General features: G+C 43.0%; 1 protein-coding gene across 1 annotated transcript in view; it reads left to right on the top strand.

The window, feature by feature from the left end:
- Window positions 1–958: 958 nt before the first annotated feature.
- BASP1 (brain abundant membrane attached signal protein 1) overlaps window positions 959–16512 on the top strand; it is a 51141-nt gene continuing 35587 nt past the window's right edge. The window contains exon 1 of the mRNA XM_021526410.3: window positions 959–1156. The gene's annotated coding sequence lies outside the window, so the exon portion shown is untranslated. The remainder of the gene's footprint in view (window positions 1157–16512) is intronic.

The following is a 16512-nucleotide window of genomic DNA, read 5'->3' as shown; positions in this document are numbered from 1 at the left end:
TCTTCCCGGGCTGCCGGTCCCGGGGCCGGTCACCCGGCGGAGCCAGGGCCCTGCCCGGCCCGGCCCAGCCCAGCCCAGCCCGGCCGCCGCTCGGGGAGCAGAGGGCGCTCCAGCCCCGCGCATCGCCCGCCGCCGTCGGGCTCCCGCAGCACCCGACCCCCGCCACAGCCAAGCTGTAAAAAGAGAGCGGTGGGAGAGTGCGGACAGCACCCTCGGTGGTGCTGTGGCAGGCTCAGGGATGCTTTGGAACAGAGGGAGATCTGGAGGGATAGCAGTCCTGAAGCCCCAGCGACGTTCAGTCCAGCTGTTCAGCTGCAGGAGCGCCCGGGAGAGATCCAGTCTCTTGAGAAATGTGCTGCTTTCCTCTGTTTTGCTGCCTTTTGTGTTTAACCGGCAGACCCTCTCCTTAAGCGTGCCAAGAGCATCCAGGCCCGGGAATTTTTAGTCTCTTCCGCCCGTGCCTCCCCTCTGCGCGGTGTAAGCGGCTTTGCCGCTCCCCGAGAGGGCTGCAGGTGTAGGTAGGCGGCCCGGCTTGCCCGCTCCCTCCGCCGCACAGCATCCCAGCTCCGCCGGGGACGGGCCGTCCGCCCCATGGTGCACAGTCGCCCCCGCTGTGGTTCGGATGCGGAGGGTCGCGGAGCGCTCCGCACCTCGCCGTGCCGCTCCCGCTCTCCTCGGGGCAGGGAGGTTGGCTGCTCCCTTCCCCTTTTTTTTGAGGGGTGTGGGGGTGTGATGCTGCAAGGTGCGTTCGCGGACCCGCGATGCAGCCCCCCTCCGCAGCCTGCACGGCTGATATTTAAACCTGGGGTCCGTGCGCCCCCTAAGCGCGAGCACCGCGCAGCGCATCCCCCGCCCGCCAGCCCGGAAAATAAATAAATAAAGCGTATGGCTTTTGAACTGCCCACAGACTGTCACAGGGAAGGGGGGAGGGAGGGAAAGAGGGAGGGGGAGAGAGTGAGTGAGAAATGCAGAGGCAGCAGCCGCGGTAGCGGCGGCAGTGCTTCAGCAGGCACTAGGCACTCCAACCCCAGCGAGCAAGCGGGCGAGAGCAACAGCGCTCCGAGCGAGGCGAGGAGGCTCTGGGCTACCTGGAACTCTCTTTGTGACACCCCAGCATACAAACACACCGACAGGGACAGAGGAAAAACATATAAAGGTAAGACGAGGTGTGTCTCACTTATTTACACAGCAGCCCGCGAGAGCTTTGCCATTTTTATCATTTCCCCCCCTTCCGTTGTGTCTCGATTGTGGGGAGAGGAGATGTGCATGTGAATCGGTAAGAGCAGAGAGAGCGGAGCAGCCCGGGAGGCGCCTGCCTGGGCACATTTTAGGAGCTCGATTCCTCGAGAGGGGACTACCTGGGAGCGGGATCGAGGCACACAACGGACCGAAAGCGATTCAATGAGATTTAAATGCCCGGGAAGGCTCTCTTGGGGAAGGGTGGGGGTAGCGGTGGGTGTAGTGGGAATAATAGTGGTTTATGCCCAATTTCTTTTCGGTGCATTTAGCCTGTTTCCAAAGGGAGTCTGCTTAATTAATAACAATAATTTAAAATGAAAAAGAGAAAAAAAAAAAAAAAAGAAAAAAAAAAGAAAGATGCCCCAAGCTCTCCATGAAAGGAAGCGCTGGGAGAAGAGCACGCACAGCGCCAGGAAGATGGCAGGGCGGGGGGCAGGGGGCGGCGGTGCTGCAGGGGGACCGCGGGGTCCGGGCGGCAGGTGGGGGGAGGGCTCCACGGGTGGGGCAGGCGTGGGGCGGGCGAGGAGCGGGAAGCGGCGCTTGCCCACTGGGGCCAGGGACAACGCGATTGTCCCTGGCGAGGCGGCGCGGTAGCGGCGCTGCCTCCGCGGTTACGCGTGCGCGTGGACGCGCCGGCGAGTTCAAAGCGCTTCTTCTGGCTGGACAGCGCACGTCGGGGCTCGGGGGCTCGGCCGCCCGAGCAGGGGCTACGGACCCGCCGTCAAACACTACAGGGACCGCCGCTGCTGCCCGCCGTGCTATGCCCCGATGCGCCCATTCTATGAATATTCACCGACTGCCGCCCTCCGCTCCCACAGGTCCCCATCAACACTCTGGTTTCTCGTTTTCCCCCCACCAAAGAAAGCTACAACTCCTGTCGACCTTTTTTTTTTTTCTTTCCCCTCCCGACCCGCCGTGTCGCCTCTTCCCCATGCACGCGCGTCTTTCAAACGCGGCCCCCGCAGGGCGCTTTCCCCGCGCCTCAGCTGGGCGTGGCGGCTCACGCGGGAAAAGGGAGGCGGACACACGCACACCCCCGAGACACCCCCACCCTCCTGCCACGCAGGGTGGGCGCCACGCGGGGGGATGCGGGGCAGAGGGGGGCATGCGGAACAGAGCGGGGGATGCGGGGCGACGGGGAGGTGCGGAGTGGAGCGAGGATGCGGGGCGTGGGGGACGTGGGGCGGAAGGGCATACGGAAGCCTCCGCCGCCCCATCCGCGCCTTTGTCCGTGCCCGGCGCATGCGCGGAGGTGGCGCGCGGCCGGGGCCGGCGGCGGAACAAAGGCGCCGACCGCGACCCCCGGGCGCTGCCCCCGCCCGTCCGCCCCCCGCCCGCCGCCATCCCCGGCGCTGTTCATCGGGGCGAGCCGGCGCTACCCCGGCCCATTTCCTTCCCCGCGCTGCGCCTGGCTTAGCTTTGGCATTTGTTTCTGTGCGCGATGGCGGAGTGGATCCGTGTCGCCCCTCCTCTCACCCACAGAAAATTTGGCATTTTGGAAGGGGAAAAGGCAGGCCGTGCTGCCCGCAGTGGGTTTCGGTCGGCGGCAGTCGAGCACCCGCGGGTGCCCCCAGAGCTCTGATGCCGCGGGCTCCAGCACCCGCCTCCGCTCCTGTCAGTGGCCTTGGGGCAGGAGACGTGGGTCAGGGGGTCCCTCTGCAGCGGCGTGGGGTGTTTCGTGGGTCGCTCTGAGCAAAGAGGGCGAGGCGAATTGCGGTGTCCGTGCCGCAGTAGGAAGCCCCGCGGAGCAGCGACGCCGCAGGGACGCGCTCCCCGCCGGGCTCCGTCTGGGAGACCCACGCGTGCTCTGCGCTCCGGCGGGCGGTCTCCTGAAGCATCCCCCTCTGCCGAGGGGAAGCAGTGTATCAAGAGGAAGATTGTGTGCGTGCTTGTTAGTGCGACATCTTGAGATCTCTTTTGTTCGAGTTGTTGCGTCTCGATGTCTGTTCCTTCTTCACTACTCTTCTTTCCCAACTCGTGTCCAAAATTCGAGTATATATATATTTCTTTTTAGAGGGAGCATGCTTAAGCCCGTTTAAAATGTATCATTGTGTAAGCTAATGAAAGAAGATGTCTGGTGTGTTAGGCTGGAGTTGACTTAAAGCTGACAAAAGAATATTGCCAGTGGGCTTCTAAACAGGCGGTGGCAGTGGGTTTTTTTGCTTCCCCTCGAGGGTGATGAACGTTCACTAGAAAATATACACCCCAAGGCCCCTTGCATAGCAATTAGTTGGTATTTCCAGTATTTCCAATTAAGATCTCTTCTGAAGAAGCCATCAGAGCCCTAAAATATGTCTAAATGTCCCCTCTCTGTTTGCCAGATGTTTGCCAGGCACCACCTAAACTGGTGGCCAGGCTTCAAACACTGAGGTTTTTTTTTTTTTTTTGCTGTGTAGATGTTCCCCATTAAGCCAGGGAGAGTCTGGAGTGGGAGTGCCATACTGACGGAAGATGGACGATGCAGCATCTGCTGCTACTGCTCTCTCCAGGGGAGATAGCTTGTCCGACACAATCCTTTTGTATTCAGGGTGTTTCTGAGAATTCTGGGCAACATTTAGGGCTGAGGGAAAAAGAAGAAGCAAGGACATGACCAAAGGTTTTTGCACTTGCTGTCTACTCATTGTATCACAGGACTCCATTTGAGGGACAAGCTTTGTTTCGTGATCTTCTTTGCTAGTGGATTGTGTGCAGTGGATATTTTCCTTTTGTCCGGCTGTTTCAGTTTAGCCAGGGAGCACCAACTCTGATCTGTGGACAGAATAAACACAAAAGGTTGGAAATTCATGGTGGTTCTGTCTATTCTTGTATGCTTCATGTATGAAATAACTGATTGTGTAGTACAGGGAAATTGTACATAGTTACCAAAATGAAATCATGCAGCAGTTTTTTTACTTTTTTTCTGTTGATTTGAACCTCTTGAGTGTATCACATCCAGTTAAAATCAACATTAAAAGGGTAAAAATGGTGAAATCACTGTTCAAGTTATTGCCTGAAGCAATGATCAGGTGAAATATTTTTATCTCCCCTCAACCCTCTTCCATACATCATTGCATTTGAAATGCAGCACCCTCTGAAGCAAGATGGTGATACAAGGTTGATTTATTTCAGGAAGTGGAATACCTTTGGCGCATACCCTTACCCTAAGACTACAGAGTATGCAATCTTCATAATTTCTGAGCCATGTCTAGGGTTGGCTCCAGGCCTTACTGGAGACAGCTTATGTATTTGTGTTTTGATCATTCGAAATCAAGTCCGTGGAATAAATTGTAATTTCCAAGTGAAGCTGCTTCTGTTTGTGCTGTGTTCCACTGGTAACTTTGGCCCATGCAGTGAACCATGAAGTCCTTCTGCAGAACCTCCTGTGTACACGACGGCTTCCATCTGAACAATGGTAAATTCTTCCCTTGTGCTGGCACCCATCCATGGCCCAATGGCATGCGCCGAACAGACTAGAAAAAAAAGGAGCTGGTTGCATGGTAGAAACAGGCCTTCCCATGAAATCTTGGGTGAGTACTGTGTGGTTACATTTTTAGGCACTCAGCTACCATTGAGTTAGTAGTTATTTGGAAATCTGCCATGGAAAGCTGATCTTGCACTAATTTAGTAATTTTGAAAACAAGAATTTTGGAGGTCTTTTGTTTGGTTATTTTTTTTATTTTATCTCTATGAAGAGTATTCTTCAGGTTTTTTGTGCACAAATCCCAGGTCTTGATTTAGGTCTGTAGGTGTAAGCGTAGTGTCCGTGGGTGCAATGTAAATTTAATTTTTAGGTAAAATCTAGTTCTTCAAATAAGAAAATTGGATTATTTCCAAATATATAATGAAGAGTATAATAATCAGCCAATATTCAAGGCCTTTTCTTTATTCATGCAAGGGTAGTAAAAGCAAGCCATTTTGAGGTACGCTACAGGAGTGTGGAGACTGATTTATAACTAAAGAAAGATACTTAGGAACAACTTGGGTTGCTGCTTCTGTGTCAAGCAGGCATGAAAAGAATGAGGTAACAACTAGAGAAATTAAAGAAATTACTGAAAGCATTATAGACTTGATAATAGAAACCATATGCAGCATAATGGGGGTTTCATGCATTAGTAGGAAATGCTTTCAAGATTAAAAAATATGCAGGGGGAAGAAGGGGGGAAACTTCATGCAGAATGGAAAGGACTTTAAAGTCTTCCTTAAAATATCTTGTATCTCACAGCTTGCTTCCCTAATAGTGATGTCACCTAAGCTTCTTACTTCAAGATGGAGAAATGTGATTAATATAAAAATGTATCTACTGGTTATTTGGTATGAAAATTAATAAGTTTAAAATAGAAATAGATTGATAGTGATGTGATTCCTCAAAAATGGAAGATTCCTGACTTGCCAGAATATGAAAATAAATCCTTTGACTTTTGTCTGCACACCAATAAATGTAAAGAGATACTTATTTGTAACACATGTGGAATGGTCAGGTTTTGCCTGGGAGCAAGATGTGTAGTAATTCTGTCTTAAGTACACTTAATGGAATTTAACGCTGAGGAAACAGTTTTATTAATAAAAAACTTATGTCTTAGGATATAAATCATAGTCTGATCTCTTTTGATGTGTTTGGTATTGTCTTCTGCAGAATAGGAATTGAAGTAGTCTGTATAGTAGCCTGACTTGTTGGGTGACTACTGCCAAGTACCCCAGCAGTGCAATAGCGTGGGGAAAGCCACATGCTTTTTAGTCACATGTTGCATAGTTTAGATTTTAGCCTGTTAAGTGGTGCCACCTATGATTATAATCTGCCGATCCAGAGATTTATTTTTCTTACCTTTAGGAAATTTGAATGTCTTTTTATTTTATTTTGCATACACTGCCTTAGCAGTTGTTCAGAGCAGCAGGACTTGGTACTTCATGTAAACTATAAGACTGATAGCAGTATCTTCATTTTGATTAGACACTTACTGTCCTTACAAAGGATACAACACTGAATGTATAATAAGACTGGGCCTTGCTGGATGATATCATGGTGGTAATTGTAATACTACTGATGCCTTGGCATGAAGAGGATATGAATGCACTGTTGAAACATAATCTTTTCCTTCAGGCAAAAGCCTAGTAGCTATAATGACAATTTCACAATAAATAATTTTAATGATAGAAATCTATGCCATCAATATGGTTGTGTGACAAATGGAAGCTAGTTCTGTATGAGTAGTGAAATCAGGAGGCTGCTGGCTATCTCCTGTTTCAGCAGTCTTTAAATACTCAGTGGGTTGTAGAACATAACCCCTGCAGAAGGACAGAGCCTGGTTATAGTTTTTGAACTTGTTTTCTGCTATTACTGTTTTCCTTGTGTGTCTGTTTGATGATGGAGGGGCTCATATTCAAAATTACATCTTGATGTGATGAACTGTTTTAGGATGAAGTAGATGGTCACATAGTAGGATCCTATAGGTGTGCATCTGGCTAGATAAATTTAGGATGATTACTGAACTATGGAGAAGAAATGAAGCAAAGTTAGGCAAAACAAAGAATGGATCAAAAATGTTAGAATTGATGCAAGTTCCTCTCATCTTCCTACCTTAGAAAAACACATGCCAAACATGCACAAATCAAGATGTATAAAACAGTGAAAAATCCAATTACAAACATAGTGAACATGGAAGAGTTACACCTTGAGAAATGCTTTAGAATGTGCTTGTCTGAGATAGACTGGAGCCAGAGAATTGCTACATCAGCTTCCTGTAATCATCCTTCCTCAAGGCAGTGAAGTGCGTCATTAGCAGAGAACAAAAACAAAAAACAAAAACAAGGTAGAGGTGGTATAAAATTAAGAGTCTGCAAAAGGACAGGGTGAAACCTGTCACCACTGGATGAGGTGTTCAGATTATTTCTACGTTTTCCTTTCATACACAAAGTTTCCAGGAACACAAAGTTGCTGTATTTTGGCCAGTGCTGGTAAGTGCATGGTTGAATTTTGCTGCTAATTGTGCAGATCTGGTGGGAGAAGAGAAATTCAGTGAGATGTGAGGCAGTGGAAGCAGTTCTTACAGGATTTTTTCTGTCACCAGAAAAACTTCAGCAAATGGGGAAGATGTGCAAGCTGCTCTAACCAATGTTTCCTAACTAGATGTGCTGAGAGAGTGAGGCTCATTTTCCTCCAGCAGCATCACTCAGCCCTGCATGTAAACCCTGCAACAGTGAATATTCTGCTCTGGGAATAGCTGGTGTCACTGAAGAGAGGGTGAAAGATGCATGTTGGCCCTTGCTTTTCTTTTCAGATCTTGTAAAGCAAGGGAGACAGAAGTTCTCCAGAGGATAAAATTCAAAATCAGGCTAGATTTTCCAGGCTCTTCCATTCCACACTCTGCTTGAGATGTAGGAGAGTAGTTTTAGTTTGCAACTTTATTTCACTTGGAGCTTTCGCTTGGAGCTTGTGAAACTTCTGTAGGGTACCTGAGTGCTCAGGATAGATCCTGAGCCTGTAATTCAAATGCTTAAATTAGCAGAATGAAGCAAATGTGGAAATCCTTTTCTTGTTTGCAGTCCACACATGCTCTATGTAACTCCAGCAATCATAGCTAAGAGCTTTCTGATAGCCCTAGAATGTTGCATGTAGGATGTGAGAGTTCAAGGAGAGTGACAAGTTGTCCTTGAAGATATCTTTTTTCTGAAGTATCTGGTATTGCTCACAGGAGAGATTTTTATTAAGAGAATTTATCCATTCTCTTCTTCCATATGCTGTTCCCTTTTCTCATTTCCTACCCTCGGAGATTTTCATCTGGAAAAAAGTCATCCTCCGGTGAAGAGGTACCAGCAGAAATTTTTTTAGCTGCTTGTAGCCACCTGATGTTCCACCAATATTGTGCATTTTAATGATTTATTCAGTGCTAGTTTCCCTAGTGATATCTAGAGGAAAATTCAGCTTTCTGCCTAGTGCTCCATCCTTTCCATCCAGTTACCTTGAACAGATGACATTACCTTAATAAATAATAGTTTTAGAGCCAAGCTAAGTAAGAGCTGCACTGAAATATGATAGTTCATTGGAGTACACTCTTTTCTTGTTCATGTAATAGTGAGTAGAAGCCTCAACAAAGCTCAAGAAAACTAATATTACAGTATAATTTTATAAGTACTAGAATGATTATAAGGCCACTGAAAGTTCAGCTGTCATCCTCTTCTGTGGATGAGTCAGTGACTGACAGATTAATGAAGAAATTATTGGTGCTGCTAGCACCCTTATGGTGTCTCATTCCCACTGAACAGCACACTACTGACAATCCACTATGCCACAGTGTACTAAAAGTGGCTTTCACTGCTTTTGTTACCAATTGGACTGCAAATCACCTACAGGTGTTTTTGCAGACATCTCTTGGAATGTCACTGTTACAAAGACATTATGGAGAAGAGCAAGCATATCAGTTAACAGATGAACAAATGCTTGAAGCAGGATAAATATTGTGTCTTTAAATACTTGCCATGTGTGTTCTGAGTTGTAGTTGATATATGGAGTACGGTGTTGAGGGAAATGAGCATGCATTGCATGCTCTCCCACAGCCATTGACCCTGTGAGGAACATCTGAGTGCCTCATCATCTGAAACAGAGGTAATAGAGAATGAAGGAAATTCTGCACTGACAGATTTGTGGTTCAGAAAAAAAAATGTCTGTCCAGAAGTTTTCTGTGGAACAATGACAGTAAATTTACAGACTGAGAATAGAAATATTTTATCTCAGTAGCTTTTATTTCCTTTCTACTTAAAAAAACAAGATATTTGGCACATTTTCTCCTGCCTGAAGAAGCTATTTTAAATACTTATTATTAGAAACTGTATTCTAACCTGTTGGGATATATTGTATTTTCTCTGTCCATATTTGTAAATGTATCCCATTTAAAAAAGTTTTATCTTCAAACTAATTTTTCATCTAGCTTTGGCACTGTGCCCTTCCTTGCCATGTTACTGTAGCTCACTTATCTGTATTTAAATTAAATGATCATGGTGCCTTTGTAGCCATTTCCGTTGCTTATCCTTTCTAGAAGTCCAAATTTTTAGCCATGAACCAATTCAGCCTATTTCAAAGAACACCTTGATAATCACACAGTAATAGGCAGTGTGTGCATTAGCAGACATGCAGAACACAGGATGTCATCAACTTAATTGTGTTCTGGCATTCATATGTAATGAGCAGAGGTATGAGTCCAGAACCACTGCTTGTAAAACTTTAATTTTAAACGCTGTAACTCATGCTACTAGACCCCAATGGTTTGCATGCATATGGCTCCCAAATCTAGATGTTCACTAAAGTGAGATCATATCAACATGAGAACTTGGTCTTAAACAAAGTTTCATGCAAATCCTGTAACAATATGGAAAAATTGGAGCTCTGCCAGCTGAAAGCATTCAACAGTTTTAAGCTTCTTACCAGCTGAGGAAATATTAATGTGATTTTCTCTGCTGACTGAAAGGGGAGAGAATATTTCCTTTTTACACATTATTTTAGTTTTAAACAGAAGACTTGACTAAAAGAAAAAAAATTCCACCATCAAACCCAACGCTTCTGTGATAGCTTGAATTGTGTCTTATTTTCAAGAAAAAACTAGGTTTGTTTGATCCTGTAGACAATTAAATTGCTGCAAGCTCATAATTAGACTGCATTAGTGAGTTGAAAAACTGTCCAGAACACAGTTTTAGGGGAAAGATTTGCTATTATAAAAGACAAAGCTTGTCTGTCAAGCTGTGGCTATTCTGGGTTGCGTATTGCATAAAGGCCAGTAGCTGTCACAGTCATACAGGCCTGAGCTTCTTTTATAGAGAACCATTATTTGGATCCACTTCTAATTGCTCTAGATTTTAATTGTGTCTAAATAAAACATAACATCTATAAATGATGGAGATAACAATGTGATTGCTGTGGACATTGAGTATGATGCCATCAAGGTGAAGACCATGTTCAGCCAAGTGAGTTCATGATGACAGATATATATGTCTTTTATTCTAAAGGACAAGTTTGTACCTATAGGGTGAAAACATAAAATTGCCTTTGGTCTTTGTGGAGGGTCCCCTAGTAGGGGGCCAGGGAATAGAAGGGTATTGATTTAGATCAGCTGCTGTACATTTTGCTCCCAAAAATCCTCTCAAATAACATTCTTTGCATTAAAATTACAGCTAGTCATCTCAGTTAATTGACTCCATACACAGAGAAAGCTTACAGTGTTGATAGAACCAAATAATAGATGAATATATATTATTCACAGCCTGATCTCTGCCCACAAGCTCTTTCAAATTTTTAATTCTAATGCTTGTTTCAAGTATGCAGAAGTTTTGTGCACTGGAATGAAAATCTGGAGTCCTCCCTAGTCCCAAACTTCCTTTTAACACCCTTGGCATTTGACTGTGGGTGTACTACCTGGTAGTAGACCCACAGCATTTTAAAGGTTTTTTTCCTAAGCTTCAAGTTCCTGGCTTGAATCTCTTGCGTGTCTCGCCCTTCTGTTTCTGGAAACCTCACCTCTGAGCAACCTTAGGGATTCCTCTTGGCAGGGAGCTTCTCTGGTCTTCTTAAAGCCAACAAATAAAATCAGACTGTCCAAGGGAGCCTTCTGGGCTGTCTTGAAAAATTAGTGGCTTTGGTGAGACTTGCATCCATGGTTTGGAGTGACAGTCATCAGCTGCTGCGCTAGTGATGTTCATTGACTCCCTGCTCTGTAAAGAAGACCAAAGAGGTTACTTAATTATTACAAATGCCCTGTTTTATCTTTATCTAGCCATGTCACCGTTGAGGCAGGACAGTATGAAAGAACTCCAGTTCAGAAGGCTAGATGACGTGAACTCCAACTCTTTTCCCAGGCTCTAGCCTGGTTAGAAACTCTCCTTTCTTTCTGACTGAACTTAGAATACCCATAATCGCCATATGATTCTGGTCCCCTCATCTAATTAGTTAGGGAGATTGTTAAATATAACTTCATGTATCTAGGCACATTTAGCTATTTGTGGTTAAATCTGCTCATGGTTCCTAAGAGACTGTATTTCAAAGTTCCAGATTCACAGCCAGGAATAACTTAATATGAAATAAAAAATACAGAGAATTCATCTTAACTAACACATTGGAATATTTTTTTATCTTAGCAATACACGTCACAGTTTACAATCACATTAAAGCCTTTCATGGAAACAGGGAGTCATCTTTCTGTGTTCTGTCACTAAGGACTAGCAAGTAACTGAGCTGTACACAAGAAAGGAGATTTCCACTGTTCATATAGATAACTTTGGACTGCATGAGGAAAAATAGTTGCTCTTTCCTCTGTAACAGATGACAGATGATCAGTAGCTGAGTTAAAATAATTTAAATAATTTTTAATTAATAAACCATAATAAAAATACCTTGTCTGTGGAATAATTTCTAATAAAGACAGTATGTGGTAGTTGTTGGGAATATGTGGTCAGAATTGCCACAAAGAAGATTTTGTTGACAAGAAACGGAAAACAAGGATAACAGAGATCCATTCCTTAGTTGTGTTAAGTATTTAGAACCAGAATAGAATAAATTTCCTTTTAACTATCCTAAAATGGACATTGAAGAATTTCCTTTTTTATATTGTGCTTTGAACTTTAAAAGGTATTACTTACATGGGTCATATGCCACATAAGAGAGAGCTACTGTTCAAGGGCATGCACATGTAAATAAGAGTGATCAAACAGGACCTATGAAAGGGAGAAATGAACACATTGGGTTTGTGCAGTGTAAAGAAGTGAATGATTAATTTAAGACCAGGTAAGAAATAACGATTGAGAGATTACTTAAATATGACTCATTCTGCCTTGGGGCAAGGAGAGGAAATATCTTGACTTCTGCTCTTGAGGTATCCTTCAGACTTGTGGTTTGTTGATCAGGGATACAAGGAACCTTTGGAGTGAGCTAGTTCTTGAGTGCAGAGAAATTAGTTCAATTGAAATAAAATCCTTGCCAAGTGTACTGGTTCATGGATGGTGTGTCTGACCTCTGTTAATATTGAGATCCAAAGATGAAACCTCTGCTAAGATGCTTTATGGACATGGTATATGCTGTAAATAAATACACAAATAAGGCTTTTCTAGAGCTGGCAAAAGGCTGTTTAGTTTATTGATGCTGAACAGCATAGGTTGGTAAATGAAGATTTCTCATAGTACTTGTGACAGAATTCTTTAAATGGGCTGTAAGTTTGAGGTTATTCTTCAAAATGGGGCTGATGTTCAAGAAGGGCAGTAAAACATAAAATTATTGAGGCTTTTCAGGTCATAAGTTTTATTTCAAGACAGTGATAAGCAATCATGCGTGTATGTTTGAAAATTTTACTTTTCAAGCCCAGAATGAAATTTTGTGAGGAAAGTTGCGTACTTCTGATTGACATGACACTAGGATGTCTTTTGTTACTTAATCTATAGGCTGCAGAAACGTTTGCTGGGTTGTTCCACAGGTGAGTGGAGAAGGCTATTCATGTTTTAAACTCATGGTGACTGAAACTTAATGGTATAATAACTGTAGCTTTGAAAGTGATATAATTTATAAAGAAATCTTTGGTGTATTCATAAATGCTTTTGAATAAACATAATATTTAGCTGAACAAATATCTTTGTGCAGTTTATATTTTGCGTGCAGGTGCCGTTGAAGTTCCTGACTCAATACCAGGGGCTATATCTATATCCATGCTGCTTTGGACTGTGTGTTTGAAATCAATCTATCTATCTATCTATCTATCTATCTATCTATCTATCTATCTATCTATCTATCTATCTATCCTTTCCTACCTGAGGGCAACCTACGAGGTATTGAGTTTACATATGTGCTTACTGGAAATAGTGTTTTCTCAAGAAGCACTTGCAGATTTTGCCTGTGTTTTTCTGTTTAATGTACCAGATTCTTGACTAGTTACCCATGTCTTGATGTTATTAGAGATAAGGGAATGCTGACCTTCGTTTAGCTGCTAATTGTTAGATTATTCAGGAATGTATGGATGACAAATCATGCACAGGAGTGTGTTGGAACTTTTTAAAGTGAACCTTTCCAAGAGGTTTTTTTAAAAGGTTTATTTTTAAAAGTGAACCTTTCCAGGAGGCATGTTTAGGAGCAAAACTAGAGTGGTATTTTATATATAATATATATAAAAAATACTTGTGTTTGCAGTTGTAATACAAAAGCATTTACCAGAACATTAAATCCAAGTGTTCTGCCATCTGTCTGCTTTTCTGCCTTTCTCCTTGCTTCCTTTGAGAAACCAGTGGTAGGTTAATTTGAACAGTATAGATGTTGAAGGCAAGTTTTCTACTGCCTGAAGAGGAAGAAGCATTATCTTTTTAATCTGTGCAAGGTAAGTGTGTGCAGTAGTGCAGTTTTCATGTTGAGAAGATAGGTAAGAAAACAATATGCCTTAGGTTAGAATTCTTTTGGTTGGAAACAAAATCCTGGGCATTAGGTCTTATTAATATTGATAAGCTCATATAAACTGACACCAAGTACTGCAAAATTGAATGTTTTTTTTTACCAGTTCATGGACCTATACACGAGAAAGAGCACACCTAGTAATTATGGCAGTGAGGAAAAGGAGTGTGCCCTAGATAAACTGGGTTCTGCAAGAGTGTGCTTCTGTGCAGTAACATGTGCTATGCTAGGTAAGGGAGCATGCAGTGGTGTACACACAGGCAGTACCATCTCTGTGGGAGATCTCTGTGTGGCAGCTATTGAATGAGGATTGTGGGTTAGAGTGGTTGTGGGGATTTCACTGCTTGTCCTGAGTTTGAGTCAGCACTCTGAATCAGAGCTTCCTTCAGCTGTGTTTTGATGGTTAATCTGGTTTTGTTAAAACTGTTCACAAGTAATCCAGCAAGCCTGTTTCAGTAGCAACCTTATGGAGCTCTGCTGGGCAAGCAACAGGTAAGCAAGATGAAGGGCTAAAAATAACATGTTGGAGCTTCATTTACAGGCTGATAAATCCTAGAAAACAGTTATTGTATTCAAGTATTATGTGCATGCTGATGCTTAAACTCAGAGCTGATCTGATTTGCCATAGAGAAATAACTCACAGATATCAGTCAGATATGGTTGACACAATTAGTCACTTTTACAGAAACCTTTTTCTACTGAACAGACAGGCCAAGCAAAATAAACACAAATTTTAAAATCAACACTCAAATTTGTATTTCAGGACTAGAGTATATTTTTGAGACTACTATCTGCAATATCTTCTGCTATGTGGACAAGCTGAGAAAGTTCAGGTTATTCAGGCTGAAGAAGAGAAGGCTACAAGGAGACCTTAGAGCAGCCTTTCTGTACCTAAAGTGGCCTATAAGAAAGCAGGAGAGGGGCTTTTTACAAGGATATGTAGGGATAGGACAAGGGGGAATGGTTTTAAACTAAAGGAGTAGATTAGATTAGGTTAGATATTAGGAAGAAATTCTTTGCTGTGAGGGAGGTGAGGCACTGGAACAGGTTGCCCAGAGAAGCTGTGCATGTCCCAGTCCTTGGTCAAGTAGAAGGTGTCCTTGCCCATGGCAAGGGATTTGGAACCAGATCATCCTTAAGGTCTCTTCTGACTGAAACCATTCTGTGATTGTAATAACATTTCCATTTTCTACTGTAAGCCACTTAATAAAGAGTACAATTCATAAGAGTTCATAGGTTTAAGACCTAAACCATGCAATATGACACAAAGCCTGTGGACTAATTAGAGTTAATTAAAGAAAGACATATATAACATGGACAGTCAGGATGCAAACCCTCACTCTTGCTGACTTCAGCTGGGGTATTAGTTTTGTCTCATATAAAACATATTTTGCTTGGTTCAAGGTCAGTCTTTACTGATAGAGCTGTCTGCTCTGTGCTATACAAAGTACTAACTGGCAAGAGAATGTCTCTGCTCTGAGCCTTCACCAAGGTGTTGAAAACTCAGATTCAAGTCTAAAATCAGCAGAGGAGAATTGAAACATGCTCTTTTATAGAAAAGGTGACCCTCTTCAAGCAAGGGGCAGCTAAATTTTTGCCTCTTTGACTGTGAAAACGTTTATAAAAATGCCATAAAATGCAGTCTTTTGGGAGACTGAAACATGTTTTTGCCATGTAGTTCTAGTGTAAAGAAAATGTCTTTGTTTGAATTCATAATTAAATGTGTACTCCTTATGCTGTTTTGCAGTATTTTATTTGTAGGAGCTACTGGGAAGATATTCAAGTCCCCAGCTGCCAGTTAAATGCCTAGCATGAATTTTACCCATAGAGCTGGTCCCATTACTTTACATTAAAGACAAAAACATAATGTGAACATTTAAAATTTACATTACATGTCTGTAATTTTTTTCTTATTTGAGAACTAATCCCATCTAGATATTAGATAGATTGTGGGAGATACTTCCACCCCAAGGATGCAGGTATGACCTGAACCAGCAGTTCCATGGGGTGGGCTGGTTTATGTTCTCCCGTGTTTGTTTTATTTTTCTTCTGGCTGAGCTTCTTTCCTCACAGCTCAGTGAACTGAATCAGCTCACACAAGGTTCAGCTAAGAGCCAGACAAGCTACAAGGGAAGAGGAGCTGGCAGTGGCTGTCCTACTTGACTGCAAACTATTTCATTTGGCTTAGCTCTATCACCTAAATTCAGTATTGTAAAGATTTTTAATGTTATTAATCTAAGCATGCTTTTGATCTGAATTCACATTTGTAAGATTATTAATCTTGTGACTAGAACATGGAAACATCACATTATAACATTTAAAAAAATAATTATACTTTTAACCCAATTGCGAAGTCTTCTAATAAAATGCATTTGTTTTAAAATATAAGTGAATTACTTAAGTAATGAAGGGCTAAATGTGCCCAGAGATCACTGTATGTCTTGCAAGGGAGTTCCAGTATGGAAAATCAGAACTGAGTTAACTCTGACTGTGAACTTTAATAACCATCTGCATTATTTTGTGTAAATGAAAACCGACTCAAATATTAAGCATATTAAGCTTGGTTTTTTTTGGTTTTTTTTTTTGTTTTTGTTTTTGTTTTTTTTTTTTTTTTTTGGTTTTTTTGTTTTTTTTGTTTTGGGTTTTTTTGGGTCTTTCAAAGTAGTTTCCTGTTAAGCAAGCAATAACCCTTATGGTTTACCATGCAATCCTTTTGTTTACATCTGAGTGAAGATTGATGTAAAACTCAGGTGCAAGTAAACTGGTATGGTGAGTAAAGGGATGCCTCTGACCATTCGACACTTTGGCGACTTGGCCAGGAGCCAGACCATTCAAGGGATATTGTGATCTTGGCATTGCAATAGAGTTGCAGAAGGCTCACTAAA

The sequence above is a fragment of the Lonchura striata genome, chromosome 1, assembly GCF_046129695.1.
Source record: "Lonchura striata isolate bLonStr1 chromosome 1, bLonStr1.mat, whole genome shotgun sequence".
Classification (NCBI taxonomy): domain Eukaryota; kingdom Metazoa; phylum Chordata; class Aves; order Passeriformes; family Estrildidae; genus Lonchura; species Lonchura striata.
This window is presented reverse-complemented; position numbering and strand designations above follow the sequence as displayed.